The following is a 26,330-nucleotide window of genomic DNA, read 5'->3' as shown; positions in this document are numbered from 1 at the left end:
CCACATGGGCGGAGTCAAGGATGTTTAAAACATGGATGCTGGAGTAAACTGGCGAGAGTCTGCACTCGTGAAAGAAGCCCTTAGCCCATGAGGAAGTGTGGAAAGCATGAAACGCGTCGGGCTGGTCTTATATTCAGGGAAGAACTCTGCTGTTTGTCACGCTGCTTCCTTCATTCCATTAAAGTGCTTTATACTTACTCTTCGGTGAGGCTGTCTCATTCCAGGCAAACTTGTGAATGGATATTAGCGGTACCGCCTGAACCGCGAGACGAGCCCAGCTGCATCCCTGCAGTCCGGCTGCAACGCCAAGCTACGTGGCAGCTGACGGTCGAGGAGGCATTATGGAGGTTAACACGAATGGGTGACAACATTGCAGCGTATCTTCCTTAACCCACTGAGGTATTTTATTTTGACATTGGGAGTGCAACGAACGCCGACTCACAGGAGGATTGAAACGAATGCACCACAAGTACCAGCGAGCCACGGGGGTGGCCACGCCCACATGGGCGGAGTCAAGGATGTTTAAAACATGGGTGCTGGAGTAAACTGGCGAGAGTCTGCACTCGTGAAAGAAGCCCTTAGCCCATGAGGAAGTGCGGAAAGCATGAAACGCGTCGGGCTGGTCTTATATTCAGGGAAGAACTCTGCTGTTTGTCATGCTGCTTCCTTCATTCCATCAAAGTGCTTTATACTTACTCTTCGGTGAGGCTGTCTCATTCCAGGCAGACTTGTGAATGGATATATATATATATATATATATATATATATATATATATATATATATATATATATATATATATATATATATATATATATATATATATATATATATATATATATTCAGTGAAAAAAAACAAAGGTTACAGGGACATAGTAGTTCGGCTGATATTTCACTCATACAAAACCAGAGACATTCAGCAGTTATAGTTAGCTGAGCTAACTATAACTCGTGACCCCAAATGCACTGCTTATGACCTCACATATTACATCACTCATGACATGGTCAGTGACATCACTGTTGACATCTCAAATGACATCACTCATGACAATATCTGGTGACCGTGTTTCGAAAACATTTATAAGCATTAAATATTTATACACCAAGGTGTATTGATAAATCAGTGGGTGTATAAGTGCCTGTGTGGATGATTTAGTGGGTGCGTGACTGTATAAATGAGTGAGTATACACATCTCAGTGAATGTATGGGTGAGTGACAAATTTGTGTGAACGTCTGTATCAGTCTGTCAGTTGGTGTTTAAGTGGCTGCATGGGTCAGTAAGTACATGAGTAGCTGTATGGTTTATTAATTGGTTTCCTGAGTACCTGTATGAGTGTATGAGTGTCTGTGGGTGAGTGTGACTCCTTGCATGGATGAGTGAATGGGTGAATCACTTGCTGTATGGGTTCATGAGTGCGTCTGAGAGGGGCTGTATGGGTGAGTGTGCATATGGCTGTGTCGGTGAGGCAATGGATGTATCAGTGGTATATGGGTGAGTAACTGCATATGTGAAAGACAGTATAGGTGAGTGTTCAAGTATATAAGTGACTGTATGTGAGACGGAGTGATTGTGAGAGTGGCTGTATGGGTGCGTACTTGGGTCGGTGACTGTATAGGTGGGTAAGTATGCGTTAGTATCTGTATGAATAAGTGAGTTAGTGTGTGTGTAACTATATAGGTGAGTTGACGTCCATCTGTGACATCTGCACGCCATGAGGCACTCTGACGTCACAGTTTTCCCCACCAGAGCCAGGACAGCCACAGGTAAGGCCACTCTTGACTTGACGGTGGTAAAAACGGGCCGAAAACAGCCTCCCCAACTTTCAGGGAGGCCTCATTTGAAAAGGGAGAGTCTACCCTTTCAAAAGAGGCCTTCCTGAAAGGGTTTCCTGGGTGTGGATCGCGGCAGCGCTGTGATCCATGGCCGGGAAACCCCACTGGACACCAGGAATGTCTGGGGGGGTCGTCCCCCTGAAGTTAAAAAAAAAAATTGAGATATTGTCAGGGGGTCGGCCCTCCTGCTCACTGGTCGACCCCTTGTGGGGGCTACTTTATTTTTTTTTTATAGATGTGTGCTTTCCCTGGGGGACGCAATTGCCCACCAGGGAAGCCATGCTTATTAAAGCAGGCATTTGCAATGCAATAGGTCTCGCATTTACGCGAGTTTGAGCTATTGACATTGCAAATATCAATGCCTTTTTTTTTTTTTTTCGTTTTTAAAACATAAATAAAAGGTATTGTCATTTACAATGCCAATAGCTTGATCTCGCGTACATGCGAGACAGATTGTATTGCAAATGCTTTTTTCTCATGCAGACAGACGAAAGGCCAGCCGCGGGAATTTGAGCTTTCAACTCCAGGCTTTTGGTTGATTGCAGCGGCCAGTCTCCCGGACTAAGCCATTTACGGGTCTTCTCAAGCAGTAAACTGTAAAGTCCGAGCCGAAATTTCAGCCGGGCTTTTAAATCCGGTAGAGAAGCATTTCTAAATCTGGGCGCACAGATCCAGCCTTTGATAAGCGGCCCAGGTGAAGTTGCTTTTCAAGCTCAAGGAACAAGAGGTGCTTTCAGATCTGGGCTTGTTATACAGGACGTGCTTCCTGAACCTGTTGGCATGAACTATCACCAGAGGTTAGACAGTGGTCACTACAGGATATAACCAATTTATTTTTATGAAGAAAGCACAAAAACTATGTGGCAAGATTGTGTCATATGCACTTTAATGGAGCTCACAGAAGGCAAAGGATGAATACAGCTCCAGTAGACGACACGTGTAAAAAGGTCAACTCCCTCCACCTCATGTGATGCTCAACCAAGAAGTGGGAACAGACATGCAGTGGAGGCCAATATCTGAAATGGATGAAATGACTCCAAGGCAAACTGACATACAATGAAGTCAATGTCCTCCGCATTGGATGATGCTCAACAAATGGCAAATCCGTCTCCAGCAAGGTCGGTCTCGGCTCCAGTGGAAGGAGATGACCCACTATAGCCTGTTAACAACCCATTTGGTCATCATCGGAAACAGCCTCTCGAACTGCCTATATGTCACACTGCTGCCCAGATTCCCACTACCTCTTAGGCACGCCACAAAAGAGAGCACTCAATAGTTCCTCAATCTGAAAAGCTACAAATATCACGCGCCTTCTGCGACCAACAAACCTGTCCCGATGAATGCAGTACTTAAAACATGACTGGATCCACCTACATTCATCAACAGAGGTGTGTTCAGAAATAGTCCTTGGAAACGTCCCATGGAGTAGAAATACTTCAGGTTTCCCCTTCAATCGGTGGCTTCTCACCACCTAGAGTTGCTCACACAAGAGCGCCACAAAGAGCATGGTAGCGGCACATGCCGCGCGGCATATCCAATGTTCAATGGGATCTGCACTCCAGAGCGGCTGCTGGGTACAATATCCGCAACAGCTACTCAGTCACAGCCACTACCAATGCTCTGTGCAGCTCCATGCACCTTATTTTTCAAGCTTACGATGAAAAAGTGAAAGCGTGCCATGCGTGCGTTGTCCTAAAAACGCCGTGAGCCCGAGATGTGCAAACGCCGAAAATCACAGGGAGGGAGGGAAAGTGAAAGCGTGCCATGAGCACGTTGTCCTGAAAACACAGCAAGACGTGCACATCGCCTGTCCTCCAGGCACATGCACATGTCCTGTCCCCCTTCGGCTAAGGAACCGTCAACAATAGATCTCGCAAAGGAGAGCGGCGCATGCGCTGCGTCGCTAGGCAAGACCTAAAAAAATAGAAGAGATATCGATCTATCTATATATATATATATATATATATATATATATTCACAGAAAAAACCATAGGTTTCAGGAGTGTTATAGTTAGCTGCCCATTTCACTCATACAAAACCATAGAAATTCCTTCGTTATAGTTAACTATAACTCAGGCGCCCGCAATGCACTGCTGATGATGTCACATATTGCATCGTTCATGACATGGTCAGTGACATCACTTATGACATCACTGATGACATCTCAAATGACATCACTGATGACATCATCCACTTGACAATCTGATACACCTCATCATACACTAGTATAACCTTTCATCACTCACTGTAAAATACAGAGTACCATATTTGAAACCATTGACACACCAATACCAGTTACTACATACCCACTCACTGATTCCTAAGTCTACACACACAACTACCCATTCAACAACAGAATCATCTATACATGGAGTCATTAATTAATAGAACACTATCAAATGCACTTATACACATATATAGACATTGACACATCAACAGTCATCTTAGTCGGTTATGCAGTCATCCTACTCACTCATGAAAAAAATGTATCGCACTTAAATTTACTCACTTACACAATTATCCAACAACACCTCATTTATTCAAACACATAGTAACTCATCGTTAATATGTTAAAAAAGCACCATTACAATTATACACTCATTCATATAGTTACTCTCACAATCACTGACTCTTACACATACTTATTTATATACACCAACTCTCACATACAATGCCTTTTATTTTTTTACTTTGTTGAAGATGTACAACTAAAACATATATTCGCTCACCAACACACAAATAAATACACTCAGTCACCCAAACAACTGTTTTCACAAGCACTCTTAAACCCATACACCTAGTCAATCAACCATTCACACATCTATGCATAGAGTTACACACACCCCATCCAACCACACACAAACTCAGTGTCCCATACAAATACTCACCCAACTAATCAATAACTAATATACACACTCATGTAGTTAGTGATCAACTGATGCAGCATGTTATACAACAACAGAGACAGTGCTGCACACATTCACATAGTTTAGTTACTAATCCATGTATTAAGTGAGACAAATTTAATTACTCACTTAAAAAGACAGTCAGACGGGAGCGCTAGGTGGCACCTGACCGGCATGGCCGCCTTTTAGTAAGGCTCCCGGCGCCGGACCCCACGAATCCTCCTGGCTCCGTCCTAGACTGCCCTGGCCGGCTCGATCTGAGCGCGGAGGCGTGCGGAGCTGCCCTGCTGTCCCGGGCCCGATCCTGAGGTGCCGTTGTTATCGCAGGACCCGCCTGGAAGCCGCGGAGCCAGACCGGCGGTGGACAGCGGCGGCTGTGGAGCTGAGACGCGGGCGAGCTGCAAATTGAGCCCGCGGCGCCCACGAGGGGTGTAGGCCCGACCCTGCCGGTGGGGGAGGGGCGGCGGCCGCGCGGCTGCCGCGGGCTCTGACGGAGCCGGAGAAGCGAGGCCCTGATCTGATGGCGACCCGTGGAGGCCCAGGAGTGGTGAGGCGGACCCCCCACGAGCAAAATGGTGCGGTGGAGCAGGCGGTGAGTGCGGCGGCGAGGGACAGAATGGCTGGGGCTGCTGTGGGGGCCGGGTGCGGAGGGGAGACCCCCCCCATCGGGCTGGGCATCGGCGGCCGGGGGCCTGGGCCCCCCCCCTCCTCCTGTCTGCAGTGTGGCACTGGCCCCGTCGTACCGAGGCTGCCTGAGGGGTTCTGGGTGCCGAGGGGCCCTCTTCTAGGTTCCGGCCGCGCACCGGCGGTCGGGGGGGAGTGTGTGCCATCCTCCCCCTCCCATTGCTCCGTGACTGGCCTTGCTGGGGGTGCGGTGCTCCGGGCCCCGGAAGGAGAGGTTCAACTTGTGGTGACGTCCCCCCTTTGGAGTTGGGGGCTGACCGCGCTGGTGAGGCGCCCCCTCGGAGGGCTTGGCTGCGCGCACACATCGAGGCCTTGCGGTCTGTCATCTGCGAGGCAGTCGGGAGACACTACATAGGCCCGGGACCCTGAACTGAGGTGCGGGACCTCGCCTTGTCCGTGGAAGGCTGCGGGCACTGCTGTGGCCGGGGGTGTGACTGGCTGTCCTGCTGGGAGGCCCGCCAGGGCTTGCGCGGTGGGTCTGGAGGAGCCTGGCCATTTCTCTACGAGGGATACCCCGGCCGTGCCTCCTTCTGCCTCCACTTCGCCTCGTCAGCATCCGCCGACGTCCTAAAGGGGTATTCCCAACCCGTTGCCCGGCCTCGCTGAACGCTGCGCCCGGGGCGCCCCCACCATGGGTAAGGATAAGGCAGCCAAGCCGACGCCCGTGGCCACCCAAACCAGGATGGACAAATTCACAACCTCTGAGAAGGGCTCCGGCCCTACGGGCGAGCCGGCCCCGGCCCCCGTTGCGGACCTTGCCGCCATCCTGCAGGCCATCAACTCGTCTCGCGCCTCCCTGGAGGGCATGGTGGGAGAGGTCAAGGTGGATGTTGCACTTCTCCGGCAGGACTTGCGTAACGCTACCACCCGCATCTCGGAAGCCGAATCCAGAATATCCACCGTTGAGGATGACATCCGCCACCTGCAGGACCAAGTCCGAGAACTGACCACCCACTCCAAAGAACTACACTGCCGGGTCGAAGATGCAGAAAACCGCACCCGGCGCAGCAACCTGCGCCTGGTGGGATTCCCGGAGGGGGTCGAATCGGGCCGGGCGGACGACTTTATGGAGCGCTGGTTCGGATCCTGGATGCCGGTGGACAGCCTATCTGCCTCGTTCGTAGTGGAGAGGGCCCATCGATCCCAGGCCCCCAGGCCCCCTGGTGTGCCCCCCAGCCCTTCATCCTCAAGATCTTAAATTTCCGAGACAGGGACGCCATTCTCCGCGAGGCCCGGCGCACAGACACCCTCCACTACCAAAATCACAAGATCATGGTCTTCCCGGATTACACTCGAGAAGTCCAGGAACTGCGCCGAGCTTACACTAAAGTGAAACAGAAGATGGCTCCCTGGGCCTCCAATACCAGCTTCAGTTCCCGGCCCGCCTTCGGGTCATCTTCCAACACAAGACATTGTTCTTCGATACGCCACGAGCGGTCTGGTCCTGGTTAACGGAGGAGCACTCCCTGCACCGCTCTGGACGTGGATCGCCTATGGGTGGGCGGGGGGGGCGGGGTAGGCCCCGGACATCGAGGACCCGCCGGCGGCACCGCACGTTACCCCGGGAGCGCACGGCGGAGGAGGCGATCATCACGCGCTCCGGGGGGCGGCCACGCCGGGGGTCGAGGGCCTCTTCTGCCTCCTCGGCTGCACCCGCCAGTCCCGCGGCTGGCGGGCGGCGGGCCGTGTCACCCTGGCTGGCGGGTCCCGCAGCCCGGCCTGCCGCGCCTGTGGACACCTCGGACCTTTCTCGCAGCCCTAACATTTGACACTCTGTGTTTCGTCGGGGGGTGGGTTGCTGGTGCTCGGGCCTGGGCTGGAGTGCTCCGGTGTCTGTGTTGCTCTTGGCCAGGGCAGGTGAATCAGGCTTGATTTCTGTTGTATCAGGGGTCCACTAGTGCTCAAGCCCGTTTTAGCTTGGTGGTTGTTCCATTTTGTTCGGGCGACAGATGCTTCTGTTTTCGAAGTATAGGGTGGGGGGTGGGGGGGTGGGGGTTTGGGGGATTGGGGTTGGTTTGGGGCTGTTTCTTCCTCCTAGGGAAGGTTTTGTTGGTGGGGGGTGACTCCCTCTTTGTTGTTGTTCCACGGCATCTTGTAACCTTTGACCTGCTCTCTTGTTCGATGTCCCGCTGTCCTTCCTCTCTGGGGGCTTGCGCAGCCGCGCCTCCATTGACCCCCTTTTCTGTCCTGGACCATGGCTGACCCGCCTGTTCCCAAGGCCGCCATGCGCGTATTGTCCTGGAGTGTCAATGGTCTTTTAGATCGCTTTAAACGCATGGCGGTCCTTAAATATGCGCAGCATGCAGAGATTGATGTGCTCCTCCTCCAGGAGACCCACCTTCTGGGCAATAAATGTCCCTTTCTTACCCGCTATGGTTATGATAGGGTGTGGCACTCAGGTTTTGCGAGGGGATCCCGGGGGGTCGCTATCCTGCTCCGCAAGTCCTTTCCCTTCGTGCTGGCCCAGGTGCACTTGGACCCCCAGGGCATGGTAGTGGCGGTATGTGGTACTCTTGAGGGGCGACCCCTCACCTTGCTGTCCCTTTACGCGGCTCCGTCCCTCCTGTCATCGGCCCTCTCTTACACCGCGGGCCTCCTCCCGACGCTTCCGGCGGGCTCACTCATTCTAGGCGGAGATTTCAATGCTGTATACACGCCCCATCTGGACTCGACGGGACCGATCTCCCTGGCCCGAGTCGCTCGCGCAAAGCAGCTCTCAACCTGGGCTGAATCTCAGGGCCTGTGCGATGTTTGGAGGATCTGGCACCCGCAGGCTCGCCGGTACACCCACATGTCGGCGGCTCATCACTCCCATGCCCGGATCGACCTCATCTTCGTCCCGTCTACCGAATGCGCAGGGGTGCAGGATGCACACATTCTCCTGAGAGGCCTCTCGGACCACTCGCCAATGCTCCTTGCTCTTGGCCCACCGCCCCTTTCTGCCCATCCGATGTGGCGTCTGAACGCTTGGTTCCTCCACGACAAAGCTCTTCGGAAAGTGGTCGGTGGCAAGATAGCTGATTATTATTCTCACAATGCGGGCTCCGTCCCCTCCTTTGCCGTCCTTTGGGAGGCCGGCAAGGCGACTATTCGGGGGGCCGCTAAGGGGCATGTGCAACGGCAGAGACGTGCTCAATCCCAGCAACTCGCGGCTTGTGAAGCTCAAGCCTTGGAGCTGGAGCGACACCAGGGGACGTTGGGAGACAGCACACGGTCGCGCCGCCTGGCCTTCCTGCGGGAGGAGATTCGCCTACACTCTCTGGAGGCGGCGAAGACTCTGTGGCGCTCCTCGGTGGCCCAGGTATACGGATGGAGAGACAAAAACGGTACACTTCTCCACTGGCTGGCCACTTACCCACGGGCGGGCAGGATCATTCCTGCCATCAAAGATTCTGCAGGCGGAACCCAAACGGTCTCGGTGGCAATGGCCCAAACTTTCGCTGACTATTATTCCCGGTTATATCGAACCCGGGCGTCTGAGATCTCCCTTGAGGAGTTGTTGGGGGTGACTGGGGTGGTGCTTGGGCGGCTGGGACGGGAGGTTTCTGAGACCCTCGATTCGCCTATCGCGCTGCAGGAGATTGAGGAGGCGATTAGCCGCCTGGCGCCCGGGAAGACCCCGGGACCAGATGGGTTCCCTCAGAAATACTATGCTCACTATCGTGAGACCCTGGCCCCGAGGCTTCGGGACCTGTTTGCAGAAGTGGTGGAGAAGGGTTCGTTCCGGCCAGAAACGGACACAGCTACCATAGTTGTCCTTCCCAAGACGCAGCCCCCATCGCAGTCCTGCTCAGACTACCGGCCGATATCCCTTATTAATACTGAGCTCAAGATCTATGCCACGGTCCTCGCGCAGCGGTTGCGCCCGTCTCTTGCCTCCCTGGTCCACCCGGACCAATGTGGATTTATGCCGGATCGGGGGACCAGACACTGCCTGCGGCGCCTGCATCTAGCCCTGGCACACCGAGGACGCCTTTCCCCCTATCTGGCCCTTCTGCTGGTCAACTTTGAAAAGGCCTTCGACTCAGTGGGGTGGGCATACTTGGGTGATATCCTGGAGCGCATGGGCTTCGGTCCCCGGTTCCGTGCCATGGTCGCTGTCCTGTATGCGAGCCCGGGGGCCCGTGTATTGGTCAATGGGGCTCTATCCCGCCCATTTCTCATAGGTCGAGGGACGCGTCAGGGATGTCCGCTCTCGCTACTCCTATTCGCTCTGGCCATGGAACCACTGGCTGTACTGATTCGGTCGGACCCCACTCTCCGCGGGTGGGACTGGCCAGGTATGACCCCTGACAAGATTGCCCTCTACGCGGACGACGTTCTCCTCTATCTTTCTGATCCAGCGACCTCGGGACCCCGGGTCCGCCAGATTTTCCGCCGGTTTGGCCAAGCGTCGGGTCTTCATCTGAACCCTAAAAAATCCGTACTGGTCCCGTTACACCCGTCGAGGGAGTGTTTCGACTGGCAATCTGACATTCCTCTCCGGAGACTCTCATTTAAATACCTGGGGATCTGGGTCACCCTCCTTCCGGAACTCTGTTGGGCCCTCAACGTGGCTCCCGTAGTCAACAAGACCAGATCAGATATGCTTAGGTGGCAGTCACTCCCATTGAATCCGTTGGGGAGGGTCGCCCTCTATAAGATGATGATCCTCCCCAAGTTTCTGTACATGTTACAAAATACTCCGTGCCCCTTTCCGCGCCCGTGGTTCCGGGAACTGGATAAGATGGCGACTAAATTTCTCTGGGGCGGCGGCAGGCCCCGGTTGGCCTTAGATCGCTGCAGGGTCCCCTCCTACGACGGAGGCCTGAGCATGACTAATCTGTATCTATATTATTTGGCCACCCAACTGCTGGTGATTCATGACTGGTTCTCGAATGGGTGGGATGATCCGGCCTATCGACTCGAGGTGCAATGTCTCGGGTTCTCCTCTATCCAGAACATGCTCTATGGGGCGACGGTTCCCCTGTCGCTCCCCGATGTCGTGCGGGCCCCTTTTCTGGCGTGGCGCGCAGCTTTGCGGCATACCCGCTGGTCGGGATGAAAACACAGCTCACACCGCTGTGGCACGGAACATGGCTGCGGGAGGTGGCGGGACTTGAAGGATTTCGGCAGTGGGATCTTCTAGGGATCTCCAGCCTGGGCGATATATGGCGGGGGAGCCACATGTGTTCCTTCCAGGAGCTTCGGACCCGCTTCTCGTTACAGCCTTCCCAATTTTATAAATATCTTCAGCTGCGTCGTGCGGTCCAAGCCCATGTCCCTCTGGACTCCAGACTGCCTGCTCATAGCCCGCCCGAGGCTCAGGTGATGTTAGGGTGTCTGGGGAAGGGGGGAATATACCGCATATATAAATCCCTGATTAACAATACCCCGGTAGATTGGAGCAGACTAAAACAGCGATGGGAAGCTTGGGTGGGGCCCCTGGATGATGCGGACTGGAGGGACGCCCTTATGGCACCTCGATCGCTTACCACTTCCGCCAGGTTGCGGCTCATCCAACTTTACTACCTCCACGCCGCTTATCTGACTCCGGACCGCCTATATCATGCAGGCCTCCGCATGGACGCCTCATGTGCTCGCTGTGAGGTGGATCCGGCAGATTTCTTCCATATGGTATGGTCTTGTTCCCGCCTGGAGAGTTACTGGACAACGATTGAAACCGAGCTAACTGAAGTCCTGGGATGGGAGGTCCCCCATGACCCTAGAATGGCTCTGCTGGGCATAACGGACGGGCTGGACGGGTCCCGTAACGAAAAGTACTTTCTAACTACTGCCCTAATGGTGGCCAAGAGGGATATAGCGGCCGTGTGGTCACAGCCGGACCCGCCCAGAGGGGCTACCTGGAGTAGAGGGGTGGATTAGTGTGCCGCTCAGGAGCGGTCGACGTACGCTGCCCGGGGCTGCCCCAAAAAATTCCGCAAAGTATGGGGGAAATGGCTGGGAGGCCTGTTTTGAAGGGTGGGGGCGCAGAGGGCGGGGGCGGGGGGTTGGGGAGGAGGGGTGGGTTTTTGCATTTGCTTGTCAATGCTTCCATGATTGGTTTTATTGATGCCAAGTTCAGCGAACTGTTGTATGTCATCCTTGATTTTGTCTTTTATGCAGAAATAAAAAATTTGCTTATCAAAAAAAAAAAGACAGTCAGACAGCTACTAAATCCTCCATCCACACAATTATATATCCACTCAATCTTCAATACAGATTGGTATATATATATAATACATATTTAAATTTCAAAGTAAACCACATTCAGTGGATGATGTCATCAGTGATGTCATCAGTGATGTCATTTGAGATGTCATCAGTGATGTCACTGACCATGTCATGAATGATGCAATATGTGACATCATCAGCAGTGCATTGCGGGCGCGTGAGTTATAGTTAGCAGAAATAACTATAACGGAGGAATTTCTATGGTTTTGTATGAGTGAAATGGCAGCTAACTATAACACCCCTGAAACCTATGGTTTTTTCTGTGAATTGCTAAGGTTTTTTAAATGCTATTTTCCAACTATAACGTCTCTGAAACCTATGTTTTTTTCCAGTGAATTTCAAAGGTTTTTTAAATGCTAACTTTTAAGTGTGATAGTAGTTATATCTATTTTTTTGTACTGATTTTCTACAGTTTTTTAACTGTTTATTTATAAATATTTTATTCATTAAATAACATTATATATTTTTCTGAAAATTGCACAAAAACATTTTTTTTAATTAAAACTGAAATATTGATTAATTTTCTTGTTTTCATTTTTTATTTTAATATATTTATATTATTTTCTTTAAAAAAAACAATTCCAATTTTTTTCGGAGTCCCACACTCAAAGTGTACACATCACGGTGGGTGCGCGCATTCTAGCCGCCATATTAGAAAAGTCATGAAGGATCCGCATATGGTGTGCGACGGCTGCGTGTTTTTCAGTTACATCATATACATTTAATATCACGTGACATGCGCGATTGGTATGCGACCAGTCTGCGACTCCTGCTCCTGCGCATTCGCGACACATGCGCATTACGGTACGAGATGTTTGCGCGGTTGCGGGTCCCGCGTGACATCATATACCTGCTGGGGCGTGCTGGGTGCGCGACTCCCGCAAAAAACATTTATGTTCCAAAATGATATGTATGTGTCTTTAATATACATATTATGGCAAGAGATTATGTAAGATATTCATCAAAATAATATATTTGTACTTATAATAAACTTATATTATTTTTAAATATATTTTCGCGAAGTCGGGTGCGTGCATCGTGAGTGCAGAAAACCAGGTCAGCAGAGCTGCTGTAGAGCCAGAGAACCAGGTCAGCAGAGCTGCTCTAGAGCCTAAGAACTAGGTCAGCAGAGCTGCTCTAGAGCCAGAGAACCAGGTCAGCAGAGCTGCTGTAGAGCCAGAGAAACCAGGTCAGCAGAGCTGCTTTAGAGGGAGAGAACCAGGTCAGCAGAGCTGCTTTAGAGCGAGAGAACCATGCCAGCAGAGCTGCTTTAGAGCCAGAGAACCAGGTTAACAGAGCTGCTTTAGAGCCAGAGAACCAGGTCAGCAGAGCTACTCTAGAGCCAGAGAACCAAATCAGCAGAGCTGCTTTAGAGCCATAGAACCAGGTCAGCGGAGCTGCTTTAGAGCTAGAGAACCAGGTCAGTAGAGCTGCTCTAGAGCCTAAGAACCAGGTCAATAGAGCTGCTCTAGAGCCAGAGAACCAGGTCTGCAGAGCTGCTGCAGAGCCAGAGAAACCAGGTCAGTAGAGCTGCTTTAGAGGGAGAGAACCAGGTCAGCAGAGCTGCTCTAGAGCCAGAGAACCATGTCAGCAGAACTGCTTCAGAGCCATAGAACTGGGTCAGCGGAGCTGCTTTAGAGTCAGAGAACCAGGTCAGCAGAGCTGTTGTAGAGCCAGAGAACTAGATCAGCAGAGCTGCTCTGTAGCATAAGAACTAGGTCAGCAGAGCTGCTCTAGAGCCAGAGAACCAGGTCAGCAGACCTGCTGTAGAGCCAGAGAAACCAGGTAAGCAGAGCTGCTTTAGAGAGAGAGAGAACCAGGTCAGCAGAGCTGCTTTAGAGCCAGAGAACCAGGTCAGCAGAGCTGCTCTAGCTGACACTGACTGACTGACTGACACTGACTGACACTGACTGATTGACACCGACTGACACAGATTGACTGACACTGACTGACACTGATTGACTGACACTGACTGACTGACACTGACTGACCGACACTGACTGACTGACTGACACTGACTGACTACTCTCTACTACTGACTCTCTACTACTCTCTCTCTACTACTCACTCTCTACTACTCTCTACTACTCACTCTCTACTACTCACTCTCTACTACTCACTCTCTACTACTCTCTACTACTCACTCTCTACTACTCACTCTCTACTACTCACTTGCTACTACTCTCTACTACTCACTCTCTACTACTCACGCTCTACTACTCTCTACTATTCACTGTCTACTACTACTCTCTCTACTACTCACTCTCTACTACTCTCTACTATTCACTCTCTACTACTCACTCGCTACTACTCACCCTACTACTTTCTACAACTCTCTACCACTCACTCTCTACTACTCTACTACTCACTCTCTACTACTCACTCGCTACTACTCTCTACTACTCACTCTCTAATACACTCTCTACTACTATTCTCTACTACTCACTCTACTACTCTCTGCTGCTCTCTCTACTACTCACTCTACTATTCACTCTACTACTCACTCTCTACTACTCGCTCTCTACTACTCACTCTCCACTAATCACTCTCTACTACTCGCTCTCTACTACTCTCTACTACTCTCTCTGCTACTCACTCTCTACTACTCACTCTCTACTACTCTCTACTACTCACTCTCTGATACTTTCTCTACTACTCTCTACTACTCACTCTCTACTCCTCGCTCTCTACTCTCTACCTCTCTACCTCTCTCTACCTCTCTCTCTACTACTCTCTACCTCTACCTCTACACCTCTACCTATACACCTCTACCTCTCTGTACATGCACACATATGCACATATATATATGCATATATATGCATATATATATTTATATACATATATAAACATAAATATAATCTGCATATCTATATAAATATAAATGAATGCAAACATATACATATATGCATACATATGCATGGTATGTACATGAAAGTTTGAAAAACTCTAATACAAGCAAAGCTAAAAAGCCACCTAATTACAAACAGAATTACTTAAACGAGGGCGAGACCTATTGCATTTTCAATGCTTGTTTATTTTGATTCCATCAAGAAGGCATTCGGATGTGTCACAGATTTTCCATAAATTCTGAATGGTAGTACTCTAGTTGCTCATTAGATCACTGTAGTAAAGCTACTGCTCACCAGGAAAGTCTGATGCTGGTATTCAAACTGCATGTTTCAGTCTGCATGTCAGAAATTTTTAATGAAATGGAAGAGGATTTGAGAAGTCAAAATGTGCCCTAATCTTTCTTTCTGCAGCACTAATCATAATTTCTATGGCAAAAAGAACCCCCTCATTTTGTTCCTTTGCAAATTAAATGTTTTAAGTGTTACCACTTTATTCCAATCAAGATGGCATCAGGTGTGCCATACTTTTGTCATAAGTAAGACTGTTAGCGCTCTAGTTGTTCTTTAAAATACTCTGGGACATTCTGTCATTGGGCTATACTTGGGCTACATCTCGGTGATATTTGTGCTACATTTGGGCTCTTTTGTCTCTGGTGGCCATCTTGGGAGACTTATTTGTTTTGAAGTTTCCTAATTTCCTTATTTACAACAGTCTCCTCAGTAGGAAATACTTTCAGGTTTTTTACTTTCATTCCATCAAGAAGGCATTCAGATGTGTCACACATTTGCCATAAATTCGGAATGTTAGCACTCTAGTTGCTTATTAGATCACTGTAGTAAAGCTACTGCTCACCAGGGAAGTCTGCTGCTGGTATTGAAAGTGCATGTTTCAGTCTGCATGTCAGAATTTTTTAATGAAATAGAAGAGGATTTGAGAAGTCACTCAAAATGTGCCCTAATTTTCTTTTTTCCGCACTAATCATAATTTCTATGGCAAAATGAACCTCCTCATTGTGTTCCTTTTAAATTAAACTACTCACTCTCTACTACTCACTCGCTACTACTTTCTACTACTCTCTCTCTACTACTCACTCTCTACTACTCTCTCTCTACTACTCTCTACTACTAACTCTCTACTACTCTACTACTCACTCTACTACTCTCTCTCTACTACTCACTCTACTACTCTCTACTACTCTCTCTCTACTACTCTACTACTCACTCTCCACTACTCCCTCTCTACTACTCGATCTCTACTACTCTCTACTACTCTCTCTGCTACTCATTCTCTACTACTCACTCTCTACTACTCTACTACTCTCTACTACTCACTCTCTACTACTCTCTCTCTACTACACACTCTCTACTACTTACTCTCTACTACTCACTCTACTACTCACTCTCTACTACTCCCTCTACTACTCCCTCCACTACTCACTCTCTACTACTCACTCTCTACTAATCACTCTCTACTACTCACTCTGTACTACTCTCTACTACTCACTTTCTACTACTCTCTACTACTCACTCTCTACTACTCTATCTAATACTCACTAACTACTACTCACTCTCTACTACTCTCTACTACTCACTCTCTACTACTCACTCTTTACTACTCTCTCTACTACTCACTCTCTACTACTCTCTACTACTCTCTCTCTATACTACTCACTCTCTACTACTCTACTACTCACTCTACTACTCACTCTACTACTCACTCTACTACTCACTCTCTACCACTCTACTACTCTCTCTACTACTCACTCTCTACTACTCACTCTCCACTACTCTCTACTACTCTCTCTACTTCTCACTTTCTACTGCTCTCTCTCTACTACTTGCTCTCTGCTACTTGCTCTCTACTACTCCCTACTACTCTCTCTACTACTCCACTACTCTCTACTAATCACTCTCTAATACTCACTCTGTACTGCTCTCTACTACTCACTCTCTACTACTCACTCTCTACTACTCTCTCTCTACTACTCTCTCTCTACTACTCACTCTCTACTACTCTCTCTCTACTACTCTCTACTACTACTCACTCTCTACTACTCTCTACTACTCTCACTCTACTACTCACTCTCTACTACTCACTCTCTACTACTCACTACTATTCACTCTCTACTACTCTCTCTCTACTACTCACTCTGCTACTCACTCTCTAATACTCTCTCTCTGCTACTCACTCTCTACTACTCACTCTCTATTACTCTCTACTACTCAATCTCTACTACTCTCTACTACTCACTCTCTATTACTCTCTATTACTCACTCTACTACTCTCTACTACTCACTCTGATACTTTCTCTACTACTCTCTACTAATCACTCTCTACTCTCTACCTCTCTCTCTACTACTCTCTCTCTACCTCTACACCTCTACCTATACACCTCTCTGTACATGCACACATATGCACATATATATATGCATATATATGCATCTATATATATACATATATAAACATATAAATATAATCTGCATATCTATATAAATATAAATGCATGCAAACATATACATATACATATATGCATACATATGCATGGTATGTACATGAAAGTTTGAAAAACTCTAATACAAGCAAAGCTAAAAAAACCACCTAATTACAAACAGAAGTGCTTTAACTTAAACGAGGGCGAGACCTATTGCATTTTCAATGCTTGTTTATTTTGATTCCATCAAGAAGGAATTCAGATGTGTCACACATTTTCCATGAATTCTGAATGGTAGCACTCTAGTTGCTCAATAGATCACTGTAGTAAAGCTACTGCTCACCAGGGAAGTCTGCTGCTGGTATTCAAACTGCATGTTTCAGTCTGCATGTCAGAATTTTTAATGAAATGGAAGAGGATTTGAGAAGTCAAAATGTGCCTTAATCTTTCTTTCTGCAGCACTAATCATAATTTCTATGGCAAAAAGAACCCCCTCATTTTGTTCCTTTGCAAATTAAATGTTGTAAGTGTTACCACTTTATTCCAATCAAGATGGCATCAGGTGTGCCATACTTTTGTCATAAGTAAGACTGTTAGCGCTCTAGTTGTTCTTTAAAACACTCTGGGACATTCTGTCATTGGGCTATACTTGGGCTACAACTCGGTGATATTTGTGCTACATTTAGGCTCTTTTGTCTCTGGTGGCCATCTTGGGAGACTTATTTGTTTTGAAGTTTCCTAATTTCCTTATTTACAACAGTCTCCTCAGTAGGAAATACTTTCAGGTTTTTTACTTTCATTCCATCAAGAAGGCATTCAGATGTGTCACACATTTGCCATAAATTCGGAATGTTAGCACTCTAGTTGCTTATTAGATCACTGTAGTAAAGCTACTGCTCACCAGGGAAGTCTGCTGCTGGTATTGAAAGTGCATGTTTCAGTCTGCATGTCAGAATTTTTTAATGAAATAGAAGAGGATTTGAGAAGTCACTCAAAATGGGCCCTAATTTTCTTTTTTCCGCACTAATCATAATTTCTATGGCAAAATGAACCTCCTCATTGTGTTCCTTTTAAATTAAACTACTCACTCTCTACTACTCACTCGCTACTACTTTCTACTACTCACTCTCTACTACTCTCTCTCTACTACTCTCTACTACTACTCACTCTCTACTACTCTCTACCACTCACTCTCTACTACTCACTCTACTACTCTCTACTACTCTCTCTCTACTACTCCCCCTCTACTACTCACTCTACTACTCACTCTCTAATACTCTACTACTCTCTACTACTCACTCTCAACTACTCACTCTACTACTCTCTCTACTACTCACTCCACTACTCTCTACTACTCTCTGCCACTCACTCTCTACTACTTTACTACTCACTCTCTACTCTTCTCTACTACTCTCTCTGCTACTCACTCTCTACTACTCACTCTCTACTACTCTCTACTACTCACTCTCTACTATTCCCTACTACTCACTCTATTACTCTCTCCTACTCTCTACCACTCACTCTCTACTACTCGTTTACTCTCTACTAGTCACTCTCTACTACTCTACTACTGTCTACTACTCTCTCTCTACTACTCACTCTCTACTACTCTCTACTACTCACTCTCTACTACTCTCTACTACTCACTCTCTACTACTCTCTCTCTACTACTCACTACTACTCACTCTCTACTACTCTCTCTACTACTCACTCTGCTACTCACTCTCTACTACTCTCTAATACTCTCTCTCTGCTACTCACTCTCTACTACTCACTCTCTACTACTCACTCTCTACTACTCTCTACTACTCACTCTCTAATACTCACTCTCTATTACTCACTCTACTACTCTCTACTACTCACTCTCTGATACTTTCTCTACTACTCTCTACTACTCACTCTCTACTCCTCGCTCTCTACTCTCTACCTCGCTACCTCTCTCTACCTCTCTCTCTACTACTCTCTACCTCTACCTCTACCCCTCTACCTATACACCTCTACCTCTCTGTACATGCACACATATGCACATATATATATATGCATATATATGCATCTATATATTTATATACATATATAAACATATAAATATATTCTGCATATCTATATAAATATAAATGAATGCAAACATATACACATATGCATGGTATGTACATGAAAGTTTGAAAAACTCTAATACAAGCAAAGCTAAAAAGCCACCTAATTACAAACAGAATTACTTAAACGAGGGCGAGACCTATTGCATTTTCAATGCTTGTTTATTTTGATTCCATCAAGAAGGCATTCGGATGTGTCACTGATTTTCCATAAATTCTGAATGGTAGCACTCTAGTTGCTCATTAGATCACTGTAGTAAAGCTACTGCTCACCAGGAAAGTCTGCTGCTGGTATTCAAAATGCATGTTTCAGTCTGCATGTCAGAATTTTTTAATAAAATGGAAGAGGATTTGAGAAGTCAAAATGTGCCTTAATCTTTCTTTCTGCAGCACTAATCATAATTTCTATGGCAAAAAGAACCCCCTCATTTTGTTCCTTTGCAAATTAAGTGTTGTAATTGTTACCACTTTATTACAATCAAGATGGCATCAGGTGTGCCATACTTTTGTCATAAGTAAGACTGTTAGCGCTCTAGTTGTTCTTTAAAACACTCTGGGACATTCTGTCATTGGGCTATACTTGGGCTACATCTCGGTGATATTTGTGCTACATTTGGGCTCTTTTGTCTCTGGTGGCCATCTTGGGAGACTTATTTGTTTTGAAGTTTCCTAATTTCCTTATTTACAACAGTCTCCTCAGTAGGAAATACTTTCAGGTTTTTTACTTTCATTCCATCAAGAAGGCATTCAGATGTGTCACACATTTGCCATAAATTCGGAATGTTAGCACTCTAGTTGCTTATTAGATCACTGTAGTAAAGCTACTGCTCACCAGGGAAGTCTGCTGCTGGTATTGAAAGTGCATGTTTCAGTCTGCATGTCAGAATTTTTTAATGAAATAGAAGAGGATTTGAGAAGTCACTCAAAATGTGCCCTAATTTTCTTTTTTCCGCACTAATCATAATTTCTATGGCAAAATGAACCTCCTCATTGTGTTCCTTGTAAATTAAACTACTCACTCTCTACTACTCACTCGCTACTACTCTCTACTACTCTCTCTCTACTACTCACTCTCTACTACTCTCTCTCTCTACTACTCTCTACTACTCACTCTCTACTACTCTACTACTCACTCTACTACTCTCTCTCTACTACTACCCCTCTACTACTCACTCTACTACTCTCTACTACTCTCTACTACTCACTCTCTACTACTCTCTACTACTCTCTCTCTACTACTCACTCTCTACTACTCACTCTACTACTCTCTACTATTCTCACTCTCTACTACTCTACTACTCACTCTCCACTACTCCCTCTCTACTACTCGATCTCTACTACTCTCTGCCACTCACTCTCTACTACTTTACTACTCCCTCTCTACTACTCTCTCTCTACTACTCACTCTCTATTACTCACTCTACTACTCTCTACTACTCTCTCTCTACTACTCACTCTCTACTACTCTACTACTCACTCTCTACTACTCACTCTACTACTCACTCTCTACTACTCTATACTACTCTCTCTGCTACTCACTCTCTACTACTCACTCTCTACTACTCACTCTCTACTACTCTCTCTCTACTACACACTCTCTACTACACGCTCTCTACTACTCAGTCTACTACTCACTCTACTACTACTCCTACTACTACTCCCTCTACTACTCACTCTCTACTCTCTACTACTCACTCTCTACTCTCTACTACTCACTCTCTACTAATCACTCTCTACTACTCACTCTCTACTACTCTCTACTACTCACTTTCTACTACTCTACTTCTCAATCTCTACTACTCTCTCTAATACTCACTCTCTACTACTCACTCACTACTACTCTCTACTACTCTCTCTCTACTACTCTACTACTCACTCTCTACTACTCTCTACTACTCTCTCTACTACTCACTCTCTACTACTCTACTACTCTCTCTCCACTACTCGCTCTCTACTACTCTCTACTACTCACTCTCTACCACTCTACTACTCTCTCTACTACTCTCTCTACTACTCACTCTCTACTACTCTCTACTACTCTCTCTACTACTCACTCTCTACTACTCTCTCTCTACTACTTGCTCTCTACTACTTGCTCTCTACTACTCACTCTCTACTACTCCCTACTACTCTCTCTACTACTCACTCTCTACTAATCACTCTCTAATACTCACTCTGTACTGCTCTCTACTACTCACTCTCTACTACTCTCTACTACTCACTCTCTACTACTCTCTCTACTACTCTCTACTACTCGCTCTCTACTACTCACTCTCTACTACTCCACTACTCTCTACTACTCACTCACTACTACTCTCTACTACTCTCTCTACTACTCACTCTCTACTACTTGCTCTCTACTACTCACTCCACTACTCACTCTCTACTACTCCACTACTCTCTACTAATCACTCTCTAATACTCACTCTGTACTGCTCTCTACTACTCACTCTCTACTACTCTCTCTCTACTACTCACTTTCTACTACTCTACTTCTCAATCTCTACTACTCTCTCTAATACTCACTCTCTACTACTCACTCACTACTACTCTCTACTACTCTCTACTACTCTCTCTCTACTACTCTACTACTCACTCTCTACTACTCTCTACTACTCTCTCTACTACTCACTCTCTACTACTCTACTACTCTCTCTCCACTACTCGCTCTCTACTACTCTCTACTACTCACTCTCTACCACTCTACTACTCTCTCTACTACTCTCTCTACTACTCACTCTCTACTACTCTCTACTACTCTCTCTACTACTCACTCTCTACTACTCTCTCTCTACTACTTGCTCTCTACTACTTGCTCTCTACTACTCACTCTCTACTACTCCCTACTACTCTCTCTACTACTCACTCTCTACTAATCACTCTCTAATACTCACTCTGTACTGCTCTCTACTACTCACTCTCTACTACTCTCTACTACTCACTCTCTACTACTCTCTCTACTACTCTCTACTACTCACTCTCTACTACTCACTCTCTACTACTCACTCTCTACTACTCCACTACTCTCTACTACTCACTCACTACTACTCTCTACTACTCTCTCTACTACTCACTCTCTACTACTTGCTCTCTACTACTCACTCTACTACTCACTCTCTACTACTCCACTACTCTCTACTAATCACTCTCTAATACTCACTCTGTACTGCTCTCTACTACTCACTCTCTACTACTCTCTCTCTACTACTCACTCTCTACTACTCACTCTCTACTACTCACTCTCTACTACTCACTCTCTCTACTACTCTCTACGCTACTCACTCTCTAATACTCTTTCTCTGCTACTCACTCTCTACTACTCACTCTCTACTACTCACTCTCTACTACTCACTCTCTACTACTCTCTACTACTCACTCTCTAATACTCACTCTCTATTACTCACTCTACTACTCTCTACTACTCACTCTCTGATGCTTTCTCTACTACTCACTCTCTACTACTCACTCTGTACTACTCTCTACTACTCACTTTCTACTACTCTACTACTCAATCTCTACTACTCTCTCTAATACTCACTCTCTACTACTCACTCTCTACTACTCTACTACTCACTCTCCACTAATCGCTCTCTACTACTCTCTACTACTCACTCTACTACTCACTCTCTACCACTCTACTACTCTCTCTACTACTCACTCTCTACTACTCACTCTCTACTACTCTCTACTACTCTCTCTACTACTCACTCTCTACTACTCTCTCTCTACTACTTGCTCTCTACTACTTGCTCTCTACTACTCACTCTCTACTACTCCCTACTACTAATCACTCTCTAATACTGACTCTGTACTGCTCTCTACTACTCACTCGCTACTACTCACTCTCTACTACTCTCTCTCTACTACTCACTCTCTACTACTGCACTACCACTCACTCTCTACTACTCTCTCTACTACTCACTCTCTACTACTCTCTCTCTACTACTTGCTCTCTACTACTTGCTCTCTACTACTCACTCTACTACTCACTCTACTACTCACTCTCTACTACTCCACTACTCTCTACTAATCACTCTCTAATACTCACTCTGTACTGCTCTCTACTACTCACTCTCTACTACTCACTCTCTACTACTCTCTACTACTCACTCTCTATTACTCACTCTACTACTCTCTACTACTCACTCTGATACTTTCTCTACTACTCACTCTCTATTACTCGCTCTCTACTCTCTACCTCTCTCTCTACTACTCTCTACCTCTCTACCTCTACACCTCTACACCTCTCTGTACATGCACACATATGCACATATATATATGCATATATATGCATCTATATATATACATATATAAACATATAAACATAATCTGCATATCTATATAAATATAATTGCATGCAATCATACATATACACATACATATGCATGGTATGTACATGAAAGTTTGAAAAACTTTAATACAAGCAAAGCTAAAAAGCCACCTAATTACAAACAGAATTGCTTTAACTTATTCGAGGGCGAGACCTATTGCATTTTCAATGCTTGTTTATTTTGATTCCATCAAGAAGGCATTCAGATGTGTCACACATTTTCCATAAATTCTGAATGGTAGCACTCTAGTTGCTCATTAGATCACTGTAGTAAAGCTACTGCTCACCAGGGAAGTCTGCTGCTGGTATTCAAACTGCATGTTTCAGTCTGCATGTCAGAATTTTTTAATGAAATGGAAGAGGATTTGAGAAGTCAAAATGTGCCTTAATCTTTCTTTCTGCAGCACTAATCATAATTTCTATGGCAAAAAGAACCCCCTCATTTTGTTCCTTTGCAAATTAAATGTTGTAAGTGTTACCACTTTATTCCAATCAAGATGGCATCAGGTGTGCCATACTTTTGTCATAAGTAAGACTGTTAGCGCTCTAGTAGTTCTTTAAAACACTCTGGGACATTCTGTCATTGGGCTATACTTGGGCTACATCTTGGTGATATTTATGCTACATTTGGGCTCTTTTGTCTCTGGTGGCCATCTTGGGAGACTTATTTGTTTTGAAGTTTCCTAATTTCCTTATTTACAACAGTCTCCTCAGTAGGAAATACTTTCAGGTTTTTTACTTTCATTCCATCAAGAAGGCATTCAGATGTGTCACACATTTGCCATAAATTCGGAATGTTAGCACTCTAGTTGCTTATTAGATCACTGTAGTAAAGCTACTGCTCACCAGGGAAGTCTGCTGCTGGTATTGAAAGTGCATGTTTCAGTCTGCATGTCAGAATTTTTTAATGAAATAGAAGAGGATTTGAGAAGTCACTCAAAATGGGCCCTAATTTTCTTTTTTCCGCACTAATCATAATTTCTATGGCAAAATGAACCTCCTCATTGTGTTCCTTTTAAATTAAACTACTCACTCTCTACTACTCACGCGCTACTACTTTCTACTACTCACTCTCTACTACTCTCTCTCTACTACTCCTCTCTACTACTACTCTCTACTACTCACTCTACTGCTCTCTACTATTCTCTACCACTCACTCTCTACTACTCTACTACTCACTGTCTACTACTCTCTCTCTACTACTCCCCCTCTACTACTCACTCTACTACTCTCTCTCTACTACTCACTCTCTACTACTCACTCTACTACTCTCTACTACTCTCTGCCACTCACTCTCTACTGCTCTCTACTACTCTCTCTCTACTACTCACTCTACTACTCACTCTACTACTCCCTCTCTACTACTCTCTCTCTACTACTCACTCTCTACTACTCTCTCTCTACTACACACTCTCTACTACTTGCTCTCTACTCACTCTACTACTCACTCTCTACTCACTCTACTACTCACTCTCTACTACTCCCTCTACTACTCCCTCTACTACTCACTCTCTACTACTCTCTACTACTCCACTGCTCTCTACTACTCCACTACTCACTCTGTACTACTCTCTACTACTCACTTTCTACCACTCTCTACTACTCACTCTCTACTACTCACTCTCTACTACTCTACTACTCACTCTCTACTACTCTCTCTATACTACTCACTCTCTACTACTCTAATACTCAATCTCTACTCTCTACTCCTCATTGTACTACTCGCTCTCTACCACTCTACTACTCTCTACTACTCTCTCTGCTACTCACTCTCTACTACTCACTCTCTACTACTCCCTACTACTCACTCTACTACTCACTCTCTACTACTCCACTACTCTCTACTAATCACTCTCTACTACTGACTCTGTACGGCTCTCTACTACTCTCTACTACTCACTCTCTACTACTCACTCTCTACTACTCACTCCTACTGTCTACTACTCTCTACTACTCACTCTCTACTACTCTCTCTCTACTACTCATTCTCTACTACTCATTCTTTACTACTCTCTCTCTGCTACTCAGTCTCCGCTACTCACTCTACTACTCACTCTCTAATACTCACTCTCTACTACTCACTCTACTACTCACTCTTTACTACTCTCTACTACTCACTCTCTACTACTCTCTCCTACTCACTCTCTGGTACTCTCTCTACTACTCTCTCTCTACTCTCTATTACTCATCCTCTACTCTCTACCTCTCAACCTCTCTACCTCTCTCTACACGCACAGATATGCACATATATACATATGCATTTATATATATGTATTACCTACTGGCGGTCGCCAGTAGGTAGTTATAGTTAGGACCCCTTTTCCATAGGAAATCCGCAACATTCTATTTTGAATAACTTTGGCACCGGTCGACGAATCCTCGCGAATTTCTCAAAATAGGTGGGGCGCTACGCTCCGCTCCTACCCTGAAAGTCTCGGGGGGATCCGTCAAGCGGGGGCTGAGATAAAAGGGGGGTCCCAAAACGCGTTTTTCCCATGCATTTTTCCATAGGACCTTTAGAACGAGCTACAGCCCGAACGGCTGAACAGAATTACTCGAAATTTGGCAGAGAGGTAGTCCCTAGGTCAAGGAAGTGCCTTTTGTAGGTTTGGTGTAAATCTGTTCAGTAGATTCTGAGAAAATAGCCTTTAAATCAATATATATATCTGAGCCCGCTTACGGTACGCTTACCGTACGCTTACCGTACGCGTACGGTGGCGTGCGCGAGCGCGATTCTGATTGGCTCTTAGATCTTAGTAAACATTCGAATCGGCCGAAACCAGGAAGCGGCGGCCGCCATTTTGTGTATTTCACTCTGAAAAAAAAGAGTGAAAACAAGAAAAGGGGGCAATGAGAAGAGTTACAGACCCCCTAACATTTGTAAGGGGGTCAAAGAAGGACAGAAAAGTACAAAAAAAACATTTATTGTTTTTTAAAAAAATCACGGGGTACACGTACGGTAAGCGTACGGTAAAAAAAAATAAAAATAAA

This window comes from Triturus cristatus, chromosome 4_2, assembly GCF_964204655.1.
Source record: "Triturus cristatus chromosome 4_2, aTriCri1.1, whole genome shotgun sequence".
In the NCBI taxonomy this organism is placed as follows: Eukaryota; Metazoa; Chordata; class Amphibia; order Caudata; family Salamandridae; genus Triturus; species Triturus cristatus.
Note: the sequence above shows the minus strand (reverse complement) of the source record.